The 17907-nt window shown below is 43.7% G+C and overlaps 1 protein-coding gene across 1 annotated transcript in view; it reads left to right on the top strand.

The window, feature by feature from the left end:
* LRFN1 (leucine rich repeat and fibronectin type III domain containing 1) overlaps nt 1–17907 on the top strand; it is an 805820-nt gene that overhangs the window by 181276 nt on the left and 606637 nt on the right. The window lies entirely within an intron of this gene.

Here is a 17907-nt window from a genome sequence, read left to right on the forward strand (position 1 = left end):
TAGAACATGGGAGATGGTAGCTTGGACCTTGTGTGGAAATCCCAATTGAGTGAAAATTGGTCGCAGCGTTTTTATAGTAGCAAAGCTTGATCTTGCTAGTTTATTTACTTGGACATTCATCGACAGCCTGGAGTCCATTGTCATTCCGAGGTTTCTTACTTCCTTCGATACTTTAGGCAGTGATCCCAGTTCATCAGGCCATGCGGCAAGGGGGTTGTAATTTTTCCAATCGCCACACGTGAGTATTTCAGTTTTTGAAGCATTCAATTTGAGATGGCTCCAAGTCATCCACTGATCCACGGCTCTGAGACAGCTGAAAATTGGTAATTTTCCAATGTCTTTGGGGCATTCCAGTTGAAGGAGTATTTGCGTGTCATCTGCATAGTTGTAGCACGTGAGGTGAAATTTATTGATCAGTACTGGTAAAGACTTCATGCAGATGTTGAAAAGCATGGGCGAGATGATAGAACCTTGAGGGATACGTACCCATGCTAGTAGGAAAGGTTTGAATTCAAAGGCCTCATACTTAGTGAGAGTATCAACAAAGTTGCACAATCAATGATAACTGTCTGTAGTCTAGTACTTCGCGTGAGAAAGGAAGGAGTGAGTTTCTTTCTCAGAATACCGAAAGCAGATTGAACCACAGGATGAGAAGATGCAACATGGTCTGCAACATTTCTTTTCACTGTTTTAATAGTATGTGTCCCTAGCAGGATAAGGCTGAACTGTAAAGGCTAAATGCTGAACACTGACTTTCTGCCATTTTACCAATTGCCATTCTAAATGCCATATCCCATTTGTCTTTATTACATTTGCCATACCTTTTTCCAGACTTTATAGTTGATTGCGGTTGCTACTGCTAGTGCACAATTATTCCGCCTTATTCCTTAGTGCTTTAAGATTCTACTGGGTTTTGGGAACTTCTCCTTATGAGTCATTCTACTCTAGTAGATTATTGATTTTGAAATGAATTTGAGCTTTATGCGTTATCTCACTCTTTTTTGGTCAAACTTGAACTCTTCAGGGTTCGAACTAACACCTTTTTGCCCCATTCTTAGAATAGGGATTCCTTCCTACAGGGAACACGCTTAATGTATTTTTTTTTTACTATTTGATCCAAACATATCATATTATTAATTCTGTTAAAAGACTGAAATATTGAACTAATTGAATAAAGATGATTTACTAAACTTTGAAAAATAAAAACCTCAAAAACGTACATAGGCTTTCATTATTGACCTAACTTAGCATAAGAAATCATGATTGTAATTTATGTGATGATTTGCTCCGGATCTTCTCAACTACAACGTCCAAGGTCCGGTTCATTATAGATAAAATAATACGGGCAGAGAACAGCCCTGTTTGAGATGGTAAACTGCTTTAATTTAAACTGATTCCCGCTCTAGCAGTGTCATCACACTGACTGCACATGAGTTGGTGGGTGTACGCTGAGGTATACCACAATGTCCTCCACTCGAAGATTGGCTGGGTGCACCACAGCTTCACTCTGCAGGGAGTGATGAGTGTGTGATATGTTGGAGATCACCAACATATATATATATATCGCGAGAAAGGTTTCAGAGGTAACCGAAACACATCATATCTGCTGGAACAATAAAGACCTGATTTCCACGAAAAAAATTGGTGTCCGTATCCTGTTTCCCTTTCGCGACCGGCTGGCAGCGTAAGGAACGGAACCCGTGCTGGTCTCTGCTTCTTCACGAACGGTGGGAGGAGGTGTTCCTGATATACAGCGCAGGTTTCCAGATACGCACTTCAGAGACCCCGTTCCTCCAAGTGGCACCGGGATTCATCTGGTCCCTGCCTCGGCAGCTTTCTTTTGCAAGGTATTGCTACTACCCGGAGCCCGCCTCTCACGATTTTGGATCTCTGGGCGGCTGCACAGCAGGCTGTGACTTCACGGCGGCTTTGAAATCAGCACTGTCATTTCAAACCCTGCCTGCTTGACAATTAACAATGAGGGGCTGGAACGTGGGGACGGAAGGAAGCATGCAGGGTATGGACTGTTGACCTTCAGAAACATTGCCACAATATCGTTATCCACAAGGACACACCACAAGCACAACTTACCTGTGCAATGGATTCTGGGGGGTGTAGTTCCTTCGAATCTTAAACAGAGTGCGGTATCCTAATGAGGGGGTGTGACGATCTGCATCCAATGAGGCTGTGGCAGTGAGATTCAAATGAAGGACTGAGTCACCTGAAAGTAATTTGACGGCATCTGAGGAAGGCCACGCCTTGGCCGAAATGCATTATGCCTGATGTCAAATAAAAGTGCTTCCTCCTACGTCCCCGTGCTGGTCTCTGCTTCTTCACGAACAGTGGGAGGAGGTGTTCCTGATATACTGCGCAGGTTTTCAGATACGCGCTTCAGAGACCCCGTTTCTCCAAGTGGCACCGGGATTCATCTGGTCCCTGCCTCGGCAGCTTTCTTTTGCAAGGTATTGCTAATACCCGGAGCCAGCCTCTCACGATTTTGGATCTCTGGGCGGCTGCACAGCAGGCTGTGACTTCACGGCGGCTTTGAAATCAGCACTGTCATTTCAAACCCTTCCGGCTTGACAATTAACAATGAGGGGCTGGAACGTGGGGACGGAAGGAAGCATGCAGGGTATGGACTGTTGACCTTCAGAAACATTGCCACAATATCGTTATCCACAAGGACACACCACAAGCACAACTTACCTGTGCAATGGATTCTGGGGGGTGTAGTTCCTTCGAATCTTAAACAGAGTGCTGTATCCTAATGAGGGGGTGTGACGATCTGTATCCAATGAGGCTGTGGCAGTGAGATTCAAATGAAGGACTGTGTCACCTGAAAGTAATTTGACGGCATCTGAGGAAGGCCACGCCTTGGCCGAAATGCATTATGCCTGATGTTAAATAAAAGTGCTTCCTCCTACGTCCCCATGCTGGTCTCTGCTTCTTCACAAACGGTGGGAGGAGGTGTTCCTGATATACTGCGCAGGTTTCCATACGCGCTTCAGAGACCCCGTTCCTCCAAGTGGCACCGGGATTCATCTGGTCCCTGCCTCGGCAGCTTTCTTTTGCAAGGTATTGCTACTACCCGGAGCCCGCCTCTCACGATTTTGGATCTCTGGGCGGCTGCACAGCAGGCTGTGACTTCACGGGGGCTTTGAAATCAGCACTGTCATTTCAAACCCTGCCTGCTTGACAATTAACAATGAGGGGCTGGAACGTGGGGACGGAAGGAAGCATGCAGGGTATGGACTGTTGACCTTCAGAAACATTGCCACAATATCGTTATCCACAAGGACACACCACAAGCACAACTTACCTGTGCAATGGATTCTGGGGGGTGTAGTTCCTTCGAATCTTAAACAGAGTGCTGTATCCTAATGAGGGGGTGTGACGATCTGCATCCAATGAGGCTGTGGCAGTGAGATTCAAATGAAGGACTGAGTCACCTGAAAGTAATTTGACGGCATCTGAGGAAGGCCACGCCTTGGCTGAAATGCATTATGCCTGATGTCAAATAAAAGTGCTTCCTCCTAAGTCCCGTGCTGGTCTCTGCTTCTTCACGAATGGTGGGAGGAGGTGTTCCTGATATACTGCGCAGGTTTCCAGATACGCGCTTCAGAGACCCCGTTTCTCCAAGTGGCACCGGGATTCATCTGGTCCCTGCCTCGGCAGCTTTCTTTTGCAAGGTATTGCTACTACCCGGAGCCCGCCTCTCACGATTTTGGATCTCTGGGCGGCTGCACAGCAGGCTGTGACTTCACGGCGGCTTTGAAATCAGCACTGTCATTTCAAACCCTGCCGGCTTGACAATTAACAATGAGGGGCTGGAACGTGGGGACGGAAGGAAGCATGCAGGGTATGGACTGTTGACCTTCAGAAACATTGCCACAATATCGTTATCCACAAGGAACACCACAAGCACAACTTACCTGTGCAATGGATTCTGGGGGGTGTAGTTCCTTCGAATCTTAAACAGAGTGCTGTATCCTAATGAGGGGGTGTGACGATCTGCATCCAATGAGGCTGTGGCAGTGAGATTCAAATGAAGGACTGAGTCACCTGAAAGTAATTTGACGGCATCTGAGGAAGGCCACGCCTTGGCCGAAATGCATTATGCCTGATGTCAAATAAAAGTGCTTCCTCCTACGTCCCCGTGCTGGTCTCTGCTTCTTCACGAACGGTGGGAGGAGGTGTTCCTGATATACTGCGCAGGTTTCCATACGCGCTTCAGAGACCCCGTTCCTCCAAGTGGCACCGGGATTCATCTGGTCCCTGCCTCGGCAGCTTTCTTTTGCAAGGTATTGCTACTACCCGGAGCCCGCCTCTCACGATTTTGGATCTCTGGGCGGCTGCACAGCAGGCTGTGACTTCACGGCGGCTTTGAAATCAGCACTGTCATTTCAAACCCTGCCTGCTTGACAATTAACAATGAGGGGCTGGAACGTGGGGACGGAAGGAAGCATGCAGTGTATGGACTGTTGAACTTCAGAAACATTGCCACAATATCGTTATCCACAAGGACACACCACAAGCACAACTTACCTGTGCAATGGATTCTGGGGGGTGTAGTTCCTTCGAATCTTAAACAGAGTGCTGTATCCTAATGAGGGGGTGTGACGATCTGCATCCAATGAGGCTGTGGCAGTGAGATTCAAATGAAGGACTGAGTCACCTGAAAGTAATTTGACGGCATCTGAGGAAGGCCACGCCTTGGCCGAAATGCATTATGCCTGATGTCAAATAAAAGTGCTTCCTCCTACGTCCCCGTGCTGGTCTCTGCTTCTTCACGAACGGTGGGAGGAGGTGTTCCTGATATACTGCGCAGGTTTCCAGATACGCGCTTCAGAGACCCCGTTCCTCCAAGTGGCACCGGGATTCATCTGGTCCCTGCCTCGGCAGCCTTCTTTTGCAAGGTATTGCTACTACTCGGAGCGTGCCTCTCACGATTTTGGATCTCCGGGCTGCTGCACAGCAGGCTGTGACTTCACGGCGGCTTTGAAATCAGCACTGTCATTTCAAACCCTGCCTGCTTGACAATTAACAATGAGGGGCTGGAACGTGGGGACGGAAGGAAGCATGCAGGGTATGGACTGTTGACCTTCAGAAACATTGCCACAATATCGTTATCCACAAGGACACACCACAAGCACAACTTACCTGTGCAATGGATTCTGGGGGGTGTAGTTCCTTCGAATCTTAAACAGAGTGCTGTATCCTAATGAGGGGGTGTGACGATCTGCATCCAATGAGGCTGTGGCAGTGAGATTCAAATGAAGGACTGAGTCACCTGAAAGTAATTTGACGGCATCTGAGGAAGGCCACGCCTTGGCCGAAATGCATTATGCCTGATGTCAAATAAAAGTGCTTCCTCCTACGTCCCCGTGCTGGTCTCTGCTTCTTCACGAACGGTGGGAGGAGGTGTTCCTGATATATATATATATATATATATATATATATATATATATATATATATATATATACCACAGGACTCGATCCAAACCCCTCGTGAAAGGGGTTTACACGGAGAAAGAAACGAGAGCCGACTTAGGAATGCAGGTGAGCAATTAGTTGTTTAATTCGGTATTATTGCAGCCTGCCAGCATATCGTTTGGGCCTGGCCAGAGGCTTTGGTCACATATATATATATATATATATATATATATATATATACAGAACTCCGTCGCTTTCATGCTGAAGCTTCCCTCGTGAGCAGCATGCAGGAACGGACACGGACCACGGTAATTGGATGACAGTACATTTATTTCAGTGCTGTTGCCATAACGTTTCGGCTCCGTAGAGCCTTGATCACATGATATTTATATTATATATATATGAGGAGCCCCGCCCCCCCGCCCTGAGCTTATTATGGCCCTGAGAACCCCAGGGCCATATATATTTTAAAGGAGAGGGGATCCAAAGGGCCCTTCTCCAGAGCCTTATTAGGCCCTGAGGACCTCAATCCCCAGGGCAAGTAATCACGTTAAAGGGGAGGGGCCGCATGGACCCGAGCCTTTTTGCTGCCCCATGACAACCAGATACAGGGCCTTTTAGGAGACTCAAACAAACGGAGTGAAGTCATTCTCGCAGCAGAGAAAAATACGATCTGTACTATTCTTACTGGATTGACATATACAAACACCTACAAATATACTACACCTATTGGAATAAGATAAGATAAAAACATCCACTTTTTGGCACTGGACCTTTTTGAGAGTTTTAGTAGGAACATCTAAGATTTTCAAGATACCTCCTTTTTTTATCCTCCAATCCTGAGTTGTTATCCTTGGTGATCCTGAAGATATATATATATCGTGCTCATGGGGTTGGTCCAACATGAAAGAAGCACTCGGGTACAAAGAGCTTTAACCCCACAGCTTTTAATAGGTAAGAACAAACGCCCCCACCAGACAATTGAGCATGAGACTGGTGTCCGGACGCGTTTCGGGTAAGTCCCTTCTTCGGCGGATTTGCAGTCTTTGGCACTCATGGGGCCACGCCCTCCACTTAATCCTTATCGTACGCCATTGATTGGCTGCTCTATCTTGAGGCTGCACGTTGATTTCTGGGAGCCATAGTCCATTACTGCTCAGAGTGCTGTATTGTCCATGCTGCATTAAAGGCTCCACATGAGCCCCGGGAGGCGCAGTTTGTTTACCATCCAACATTTGTGCCTCACACAGAAGCCACTCGCTTCGTGACTTTGTGTCCCCCGCTTATGGGGTGGTTCTTCTCAGCTGTGGGGTTAAAGCTCTTTGTACCCGAGTGCTTCTTTCATGTTGGACCAACCCCAGGAGCACGATTTCTAAGCGGCCGTCCTGCCGCTGAGAAGCACCAGTTCATATTACGCAATTTCATAGTGAAGGAAAAAACTGTTGAAATATGGTTACATCTATTGAAGATGTAAAAAAAAAATCCTCTACTTGACTTAAATGAAATCAACTGTGGTCAATGAGGGAATATTTGTGCTGCACCCATATGTCAAAACCGTTTTCAGAGGGCCATGGGTCAAGCAGGGATGGCTGGGCCTAGCCGTGATGGTTGAGCCCTTTACTCCTGATTAGGGGTTGGCAATAAATTCCACTCCACCGGTGGAGTTGGTGTAGTTTTGACCACTCCACATTATGCATGTAAAGGGGTGTTTTGATCTGAATCCATCACGTCACAGAGTTTTTTCTCTTGCGTGGCTTGCTAATAGTAGATTGGCAAGCGCAAGTGATATTTGGTGTCCCCTCATGCAATTCTTCTGAAGCAGCAGCAAAATCAACTTGAGAAGCAGTTCCCTCCAGTGCGCCATGTGGTGCCGTTTGCTCTGATTTTTCAGTGCGGAACAAGCTCCCGGCACTACAAATCAGCATGAGCAAGGTGACATACCTAGTTCTACCCATACGTGGAACTCTGTGTAATCTCGTTGAGTTTTCATGTAACTCCACAGAGTTCATGGATTGAAACTCTGCAAGATCCACGCATCTCTACTCCTGATGTCCCAGGCACAACCTTCTATGGATTCTGAGCGTTTCGGCTAAGTACCCCTTCTGCACTTGACTATCAGTGATCTCTGTGGACGAGCAGTCAAAACAGGTTAGTGGACACGACTTATAACTCAAAGTCCCCTCAGCAAGGTCAATAAATCAATGCCCAGTCAAATATTTAAAAGAAGTATTTTATTTCCAACCATACCTGTTCAAAGTTAACATGACATTCGTAAGCAATAACACAATCCCCTTGAGATCGGGACTTTAGTGTTTATCCAGCAAATCCCTGTCTCACCCTCTTCCTTGTAATGGGGTCAGGGTTATTCCCCATTCACTGGTGTTTGCATCCAGGGAATGTTCTCCTGTAGGCCTTACTCCATTCCACTCTGACTAAAATTGTGTTTTTTTATTTGCAAAAGGATTAATTACTTAGAACAGGATGTTATGAGTGAAGAATCACATAACTACAGCAATGCTTCAAATGTACTGACCGTAAACAGAAGTGATTTGCACAGAATCCTAGTGTTTTTGTTATAGTGTCAGAGCCAGGATTACAACTCGGGGATCCAAGTTCCAAGGAGACCAACTTAGGGGCATATAATCAACAACCAGCGATAATTATCGCTGGCCGTGTTTAGCGTGCAGATAATTAATATCGCCGGATTCTATCGCCCGGTGAGCGCACTATCAGCAACGTGCATTGACGAGGCAATAGAAATCCAGGCAAAAGCGTCGGAAAGAGTCGAAATAGCCAGAATTCCAGCGTAAGAAAACCACGTTAGGGAAAACCTTATAGATGAGGAGACGTGGACTCAGGATAAGAATCCACCTCCCATTATAGATATGGCCTAGTAAGAAAAATAGCAGGCGTTACAAACCAGCGAAAAACCCGGTTAGCGCTGATTTTAATATCGCTATGCGTGTTAGCGATACACTTGTAAATAGAGAGAAGCTGGGTTAGCGATAATATCCCATGTTGTTTCACAGGACACGCCTCCCTTGCATCTCATTAGCGATGCAAGGCGATGCGATGTTGAAGCCATTGAACACGCGTTAGGGTGCTCTTGTAAATAAAGCAATATTTTTATTTTCGCATTTCGGCCGAAAACTGACGCAATGCGACGATAAAAATATCACTAGCCCTTGATGATATGCCCCTTAGTCAGTTGACTATATTACCTCCAACTGTTGGCATATGCCTGCACAGTACTGAGAATAGTGAAGATGATTGCGTGCACACCTCTTAGGAGTACATAGAGCAGGGGGATATCCTGAAAGCAACTGTTACTAGGTCTGATAGCTTAGTTGAGTAATTCCTCTATTCCAGGAATCTGTGTTTGACCTTCTGGTCACAAGTTCGAATCCTGGCAGGGTCGCTCAACCTTTAGTCTTTCTGAGGTTGATAAAATGTGTACCACTCAGTTGGGCAACATTCATCATCTGTTAACCAGCACAAACATGTCCTAAGGGGTGAAGGTGTCCTATACAAATACATGATATGAATTTCGCATGGTTGAAAACCATTAATGGACTTAAGGGAGAGCAAGTATGCTAATGCCAGCTTGAGTCTGGATATTCAGTGTAGACAATCAATATAGAAATCAGATAAAACAATGGTATTGATATACAGATTACATCATTTGTTATCTGGGTGGGTACAGAAGAAACACTAAATGACTTCCACATTTGGTTCAACCATCACTGCAACAATTTGAAATGTACTATACATTTAGAAAAATTCAGACTCCATGTTTTTTAATTTATGGATAAAAGACAATAATGCACAGATTGCAATGAGCCTGTAAACTAAGCCCACCTTACTCTATGTTGGTAATCCCCATCCAATGGCATTAAAAGAAAGCATGCCCTTTGGGCAATTCCTTAGAATTCACAGGAACTGTACTGATAAGTATGAATTATTTCATAAAACTGAAGTGCACTGTGATACGTTGTTGGCCAAGAATGCCTTCAATCAAGCTTGTTACACTCCTCCTGAGAGCCTCTTGGTACCAAAAGAAATATATATTGAAGTGCTGCTGACATGTGTGCTAACATTTAGCCCATATGACAAAAAATATAAAGCATCGTTAAAAGAAGTTGGAAACTGTTACATAAACTTGATCTACAGGATCCTCTCTTTGCCTTTAAAAAAGGGAAAAAACACCAATGCTTAATTCGTGCAGCAAAACAGCCAAACAAGGTGACAACTGATATCTCAAGTTTGTTAAATGTCCTGCCGTGGACATTTTAAATATGCTACGTACAGTACAACTAGGTTTACCCAAGATACAAAAATACAAAATAAATTTCTATTAATGGACGTGTGATTACACAGCTTGCATTTTCTAATTGTCACACAGAAAATGTTGTGTATTGCATTACATGTCCATGTAATCTACACTACATTGGGCTTACGATACATGTCAATACAAAGCTTGTAAAACACAAATCGAGAATCTGCTTCAAGAGTTTAGGGTCACCATTGGTAGCACACTATATTAAGAAAGGACATTGTGCAGATGACCTTATAAGGTGAGTTCTGATGTTAGTCTCTACAGATGGGAGGTGAGGATGAGTGTCATGAAGGCGAGCCCACAATGAGCCTAAATACATAGAGAGGTCAGACACAGTGAACAAGGGCTTGATTGACCAGGATGAACTATTGACACTGATGACCAGTTGAACATTGAAAAGTATCTGTGGGAGGGTCTGATGGAACATAAAAAATGAAATTTCTTGTGCAGCTAGAGCACTTATTTTTACTTATCATAAATGGAACTATGTCTTGTGACTAGCTATATCAAGCTCCATGACTTGCAATTGTTGTTATGAGCACCAATGTAACAATGAACTATTGGATGTTATAAGTGGCCAGTGTAACAATGAGGAGTTTTTGTGATGCGATTTTCATAATTGTGTTGACCATGATAGCTGTGTATTGAGAATAGTAATTCTTTCAAAGATGGTGCACACTGTATACTAGACAGCCCACTTGCTGAAAACAAGGCGGTTGAGTCGGTCTTTATCCAGGATAATGCTGAGATGTTAATATAAGCTGCTTAGCCCCTTAGGCACCATAGGAATGTTGAGATATACGTCTTGAGCGTGCAATACGATGTGCAGACTTCGACATCTGCCCTTGTGGCTGTAGTGAGGCATGTAGAGTAGAGACCCATTGAAACATTTACCCTTTGGAAGTAGATTACACATGTTACTTGGCAGGCAGACCACGCACCTCATCACAAGCTGATGTTCATAACATGGCGGCGGGCTCGCGTGTACTCGCAGGGACTCCATCAGTTGAAGTTTGGCATTCATTTTGGGCTTGGTATTCACAATATTCATAGATTCTTTTTACTGCCCTTCTTTTATTAAACCTTACTGGAGTTTACTGGGTTTTCCACTTTGGTTTCAGATACTAACAATCTCTATCCTAGCGTGGTTGAAATCAAGAACATTTTCCTACATCTTATTGAGAGTGTGCCTTTGCCTCTTTTCAAACGCTGTTGATTAGAACACCACCTCACTTGATACACCAATGTTCACAACATGGCGGTTTGGCTTGAGTGATTTCCTGGACACCTTGGAGACACAAATAAAGGTATGCATATGATGAATAGTACCTGTTATCCCTTGTTAATTCTGGGTTCAGGGGTTTTACTGTTACTTTCTCTTTGGTTACAGACATTAGTTATTCTCGTCGTGTCGGGATTCGAATAAAGAAATATTTCCCTTTCACTCCATTGTGAGTAAGCTACTGGAGGGTATAAAAGAATGATATAATTGCAAGTCCGTATTGCAGAGAAGGATCAGATCCCCACTGAGACCAATGAGAATCCTAGAACTGCTTAAATAGGCGGTCTCCTCTATTTAAAGCTTGGAGCATGGGTGCTTCTCGTCCAGAGCCTGTGTACCTCCACATAATAAAGTGACTTCCTACTTTATACATATGCTCAGATAGATTATTTTCTGACACCTAAAATTTGACATGTTTGATCATGATGTAAGGCTTGTATGTCTTGACACGGCAAAATTATATGAAGTGAACGCCGGGCAATGAGGAATTCCAGGGATATCTTTAAAACACTTTTATGGATTTTTTGTAGTATTTTGAGATAGATAGGTGGACGCTCTATGATTTCTTACATGTGTGAGAGATTTTGATAAAGATTATAATAAACGTTCACAAGTGTGCATGTCATGCTCTATGAGACAATTTTGCTTGTAATGAAATAACACCAAGTGATTGTTTTAATTGATTAACTTTTTTGATAAGTTTAAAGTTTTGTACTGATAGCTATGTGTATGAAGTGTTTGAATTCTAAAGGAATTGATGGAAAATAGGGATATTTGAGATAGAAAAACCTGTTCAGTATGCAGCATGAGTGAACACATTGCAGTCACATATTGAATACAATATATGTCTTCTTAGGTTCTTGCTGAAGGCAGCTTGTCTTGTCCTGAAGAGGCCCTGAACAATTTGGGTCAAAACGCATTGACTAGTACTGTTGTAGGAGTCCCCCAATCCTTTATGAGAATAGAAAGACTTTGGATAAGTTTCTATGGACTGGAATTGACAAAACGGTCCCACATTGTTGGCCATAACATAGGAATATTTGGCTTACCTTTTGGTGGATGTATAAACACTACCCTATTTATAAAAAATATGCAAGGACATTAATGGAAGTAATTTTGCTTTGCCATCAATGAAGTATATGTGGTGTAATATACTAACTATGACAAAAAAATCAGTCTCCATAGCCAACTGAGAAATAGGATATGGAAAACTGAATGCATACTAATTATATGAACTTTTGTTGAAAGAATATCTCTCTAATAGTGAGCTGAGCCATATTGATATTCCAATAAAGGTTTTGAAAAGTACTCTCTATAGGCAATCCTCAAGTTCAGGTGGCGTTGGGAAGGTGGCGTTGGGAAAGCAATTATACAAACTAGGTGGGTTTGAAAGAGGCTCTCTATACTGCATATCCACACTTTCTTTTCTTGGGAAAACAGGAATACACACATCACAGGGATTATTTCTGGAATTGCCCGATGATTTTTCAAATGATGAAAACTGTGCCCTATTGCTGAGCCCCTTTCCAACTACTTCCATGAGATTTCAAGAACTGAAAAGAAATATACCTCCATGACACTCTAATAGAATACTTTCTCTTCTTTCTGTATCCCTGCCAAGGTAACTCCTCCTCACCAGAAAAACTTAGACTACTCCAGATGGCTTTAGACTACATATCACCACTTCAGTTAGGGTTTGAAAGCATGACAAAATAAAATCTACTTGGGACAAATAATCTTACACCATGAAGGTTTATTCTTGCTACAGCACATGGTCTGACTCCAAATCAGGCTTGTGATGGCTTGTGTTAGTCTATTTCAATGTCCACTCTCAGGTGACTTCATAATAAACTAGATAGGGTGAGGTTGCTTCTCCCTTACATTATGCTATTCCCAAGTTTGGATGTAGACAGGAAATGGCTCACTACCCGATTCCTAAAGTTAACAAAACAAGTTGCAAGGACTAGCTTATGATCCGGGTCATTTACTTTTAATTTTTTTGAAGGTCTCTTTGATCTAGGAATCTGACATAGATCAAGACTGTGGGTTACTGAGATAAGAAAATTGACCAGACTTCCTCTTATAAGTTTACATCTTTATTTAAAAAATAAATACTTTATTGATTCTTCAAATACAATCATGAGACATTGTTCCCTCTATATTGCAATTCCGATGACGTATGATAATCAGACAACATACTGCACACTTCCAAAGCTTAGCAGGCTGGTTGTAAACGATCATATCTTGTTAGTGGTCAACACTTTCTACTGCCCCATTTTCAACACCCCAGTTTTGCACTTTCTTGAAGTAAGATCCCAAAGTTACCGAACAAATTCACCCCCCACTTAGTCAGCATACAACACTCAAAACATTTAGAGAAGACCAGGCCCAACCTCATGCAACTATTTGGCAGAACTGTTCACCCTCATCTCTTGGTCAACAGCCCCAATGGACGTAGTATTCCCTTCCCTGGTTGCCATATGTTTTGTACAATGCCCAGAAGTTCTTAGATCTACTACGGGGTGGGAGAAGATCACTGGAGTTCTCAGTTTGAGTGCTGCAGTACACCATGTCTCTCGACCACTGAGCTATTGTAGGGGTCGGGCCACGTAACCAAATCAAATCAAATCAAAAATAGCTTTATTCGATTTCAATTTAAAAAATCACAAAAGCACAGGTAAATATACAATAAAAGTCAATGGTAATTAATCGTCAGTAAACATTAAAAACTCATTTGGAAACAAGGCTAAGCCTGAATGCAGTTCTGTTAAGGATTCAATTCATTGTCACCTTCCGCTTTGCCCTCAACATTTGCACATTTTGATATCTGTTTGCTGTTTATGTGTGTTTTTTAACACGATTTTAATATATGATTGAAAAAAAGTTAAAAATATCTCTATATGGAAAGTATCTAAATATCAGAATTCAAAATCAAAAAGAATACATAAGCACTGGTTTATTAATTTTTTTTAAAAACAATGGATATGTACATTAAATACAAATAAAATTATACTTGAAATATCTATTTCTGTTTGACCTTTATACAGATGGAAGATACCAGATAGAGGGTTACTATCATCTATATGTAACCGTGTAATTGTTGCCTGGTTTTGGCACTTAGCTATAGACTGTTTCTAACGTAAGGATTCAATTCATTGTCAGTCTGCATCTGGTTATGCTTTTAAAAAACATGGCCACGTAACCAACACATCACCACCCTGAGCCTAGCTAGTAGCAGGTGCATGTCAACCAGCCTACGGACCCCCTTTGGAATTGACTTGGAGTAGCCCAACAGGGCCAGTGCCGGCTCTGGGGAAAATACTTTTACATCTTTATTGAGTGTGTGTCTAATTTGACTTCAGCCTCTTGCAAATCTGACACAACTTGTGACCAATTGAAGCATGAGCCTGCTCCTGATACTCAAGTCTGCCATACAACTAGAAGAACTATTGGACAGTGATTCCATCCCCAGGCATTTCTGGTCATTGCAGATGAACAGCCAAGCGTCACTTTAAGCAGTATCTAATATAACAAACTGTGTTGAAGTTGACACTATGAATATTTCACATTCGAGATATCGCCTACTACTACATCATCAAGGTAAGTATATTATAATTATTAATAATACTTTCACATCATCTACTTAACACTATTAGGAATTTTATTTACATATTATACTTACTTTGTAATGTAGTCACTAGGCCACTGTAGTGAATGCAATTGCCATAAGATAGAATAATGCATGCAATATAGTGAGGGTACACCTGGATCGACAGATTTGAAGGGAATCTAAAAGTAAAAGTTGGTTTGTCTGACCATAGCAAGAACTGTGGTATCAATGCGTTCTTCATTTAATGAATTAATTTCAGTCTTGATGGTTTCATGTTGGTGACACTTACATATGCAGTGTTAGAACTTTCAGACTTGCTGGCTCATCTCTAGGTGGGAGAGATGGTGAGGATGGTTCCTTCACTCCTGGCTCAATCATATTTCCACTGCTGGAACAGACAATCACGATTAAGCCTGCCAGACTCTTTTTTCACCTAACATAATGGAAAGCATGAAACATACGATTATTCTAGGAGTCTGTGACCAGCAATTGTGAAGGAAAAGCAGAGGGTTACAAGGTGGCAAAAAGAAATAACACTGTTGAAGGAAGAGGAGGGCCGTCACAGTAGCAGATCAAAACAAATTGATGTATTTTCGATGCCCTGAATTTAATGTTGATTCACAAAAGGGGGTGGTGATGGACAGAGTGCCTGAATTAAGCAGACCACTCTTACCCAGTCCAAAGATCAGGGCTTGATCCATCACCGTTTTTTAGCTCACTGCACCATCCCAGCTCAGAACTTGGCTATATGCAAATTAGTCTGTTCCTGTCCCAGTTCATGATGGGAACAGAGCAAACCAAACTACCAAGCCAATTCTTGTACTGGGAAGGAAACAAGCTTCCGGGGACCGGTTTCTGCCATTTCAGGCGTCTTCGGCCCGGCTTGCTTGAATCCTGATGGTGCAATGAGCAAGGCACTCACATCTGAGTATACCCTTCCACGCTTATGGTGGACAAAATGATTCAGAAAAGGGGGTGGTGATGAACAGAGTGCCTGAATTAAGCAGACCACTCTTACCCAGTCCAAAGATCAGGGCTTGATCCATCACCGTTTTTTAGCTCACTGCACCATCCCAGCTCAGAACTTGGCTATATGCAAATTAGTCTGTTCCTGTCCCAGTGCATGATGGGAACAGGGCAAACCAAACTACCAAGCCAATTCTTGTACTGGGAAGGAAACAAGCTTCCGGGGACCGGTTTCTGCCATTTCAGGCGTCTTCGGCCCGGCTTGCTTGAATCCTGATGGTGCAATGAGCAAGGGACTCACATCTGAGTATACCCTTCCACGCTTATGGTGGACAAAATGATTCAGAAAAGGGGGTGGTGATGAACAGAGTGCCTGAATTAAGCAGACCACTCTTACCCAGTCCAAAGATCAGGGCTTGATCCATCACCGTTTTTTAGCTCACTGCACCATCCCAGCTCAGAACTTGGCTATATGAAAATTAGTCTGTTCCTGTCCCAGTGCATGATGGGAACAGGGCAAACCAAACTACCAAGCTAATTCTTGTACTGGGAAGGAAACAAGCTTCCGGGGACCGGTTTCTGCCATTTCAGGCGTCTTCGGCCCGGCTTGCTTGAATCCTGATGGTGCAATGAGCAAGGGACTCACATCTGAGTATACCCTTCCACGCTTATGGTGGACAAAATGATTCAGAAAAGGGGGTGGTGATGAACAGAGTGCCTGAATTAAGCAGACCACTCTTACCCAGTCCAAAGATCAGGGCTTGATCCATCACCGTTTTTTAGCTCACTGCACCATCCCAGCTCAGAACTTGGCTATATGCAAATTAGTCTGTTCCTGTCCCAGTGCATGATGGGAACAGGGCAAACCAAACTACCAAGCCAATTCTTGTACTGGGAAGGAAACAAGCTTCCGGGGACCGGTTTCTGCCATTTCAGGCGTCTTCGGCCCGGCTTGCTTGAATCCTGATGGTGCAATGAGCAAGGGACTCACATCTGAGTATACCCTTCCACGCTTATGGTGGACAAAATGATTCAGAAAAGGGGGTGGTGATGAATTGAGTGCCTGAATTAAGCAGACCACTCTTACCCAGTCCAAAGATCAGGGCTTGATCCATCACCGTTTTTTAGCTCACTGCACCATCCCAGCTCAGAACTTGGCTATATGCAAATTAGTCTGTTCCTGTCCCAGTGCATGATGGGAACAGGGCAAACCAAACTACCAAGCCAATTCTTGTACTGGGAAGGAAACAAGCTTCCGGGGACCGGTTTCTGCCATTTCAGGCGTCTTCGGCCCGGCTTGCTTGAATCCTGATGGTGCAATGAGCAAGGGACTCACATCTGAGTATACCCTTCCACGCTTATGGTGGACAAAATGATTCAGAAAAGGGGGTGGTGATGAACAGAGTGCCTGAATTAACCAGACCACTCTTACCCAGTCCAAAGATCAGGGCTTGATCCATCACCGTTTTTTAGCTCACTGCACCATCCCAGCTCAGAACTTGGCTATATGCAAATTAGTCTGTTCCTGTCCCAGTGCATGATGGGAACAGGGCAAACCAAACTACCAAGCCAATTCTTGTACTGGGAAGGAAACAAGCTTCCGGGGACCGGTTTCTGCCATTTCAGGCGTCTTCGGCCCGGCTTGCTTGAATCCTGATGGTGCAATGAGCAAGGGACTCACATCTGAGTATACCCTTCCACGCTTATGGTGGACAAAATGATTCAGAAAAGGGGGTGGTGATGAACAGAGTGCCTGAATTAAGCAGACCACTCTTACCCAGTCCAAAGATCAGGGCTTGATCCATCACCGTTTTTTAGCTCACTGCACCATCCCAGCTCAGAACTTGGCTATATGCAAATTAGTCTGTTCCTGTCCCAGTGCATGATGGGAACAGGGCAAACCAAACTACCAAGCCAATTCTTGTACTGGGAAGGAAACAAGCTTCCGGGGACCGGTTTCTGCCATTTCAGGCGTCTTCGGCCCGGCTTGCTTGAATCCTGATGGTGCAATGAGCAAGGGACTCACATCTGAGTATACCCTTCCACGCTTATGGTGGACAAAATGATTCAGAAAAGGGGGTGGTGATGAACAGAGTGCCTGAATTAAGCAGACCACTCTTACCCAGTCCAAAGATCAGGGCTTGATCCATCACCGTTTTTTAGCTCACTGCACCATCCCAGCTCAGAACTTGGCTATATGCAAATTAGTCTGTTCCTGTCCCAGTGCATGATGGGAACAGGGCAAACCAAACTACCAAGCCAATTCTTGTACTGGGAAGG

This window comes from Lissotriton helveticus, chromosome 9 (assembly GCF_964261635.1).
Source record: "Lissotriton helveticus chromosome 9, aLisHel1.1, whole genome shotgun sequence".
Classification (NCBI taxonomy): Eukaryota; Metazoa; Chordata; class Amphibia; order Caudata; family Salamandridae; genus Lissotriton; species Lissotriton helveticus.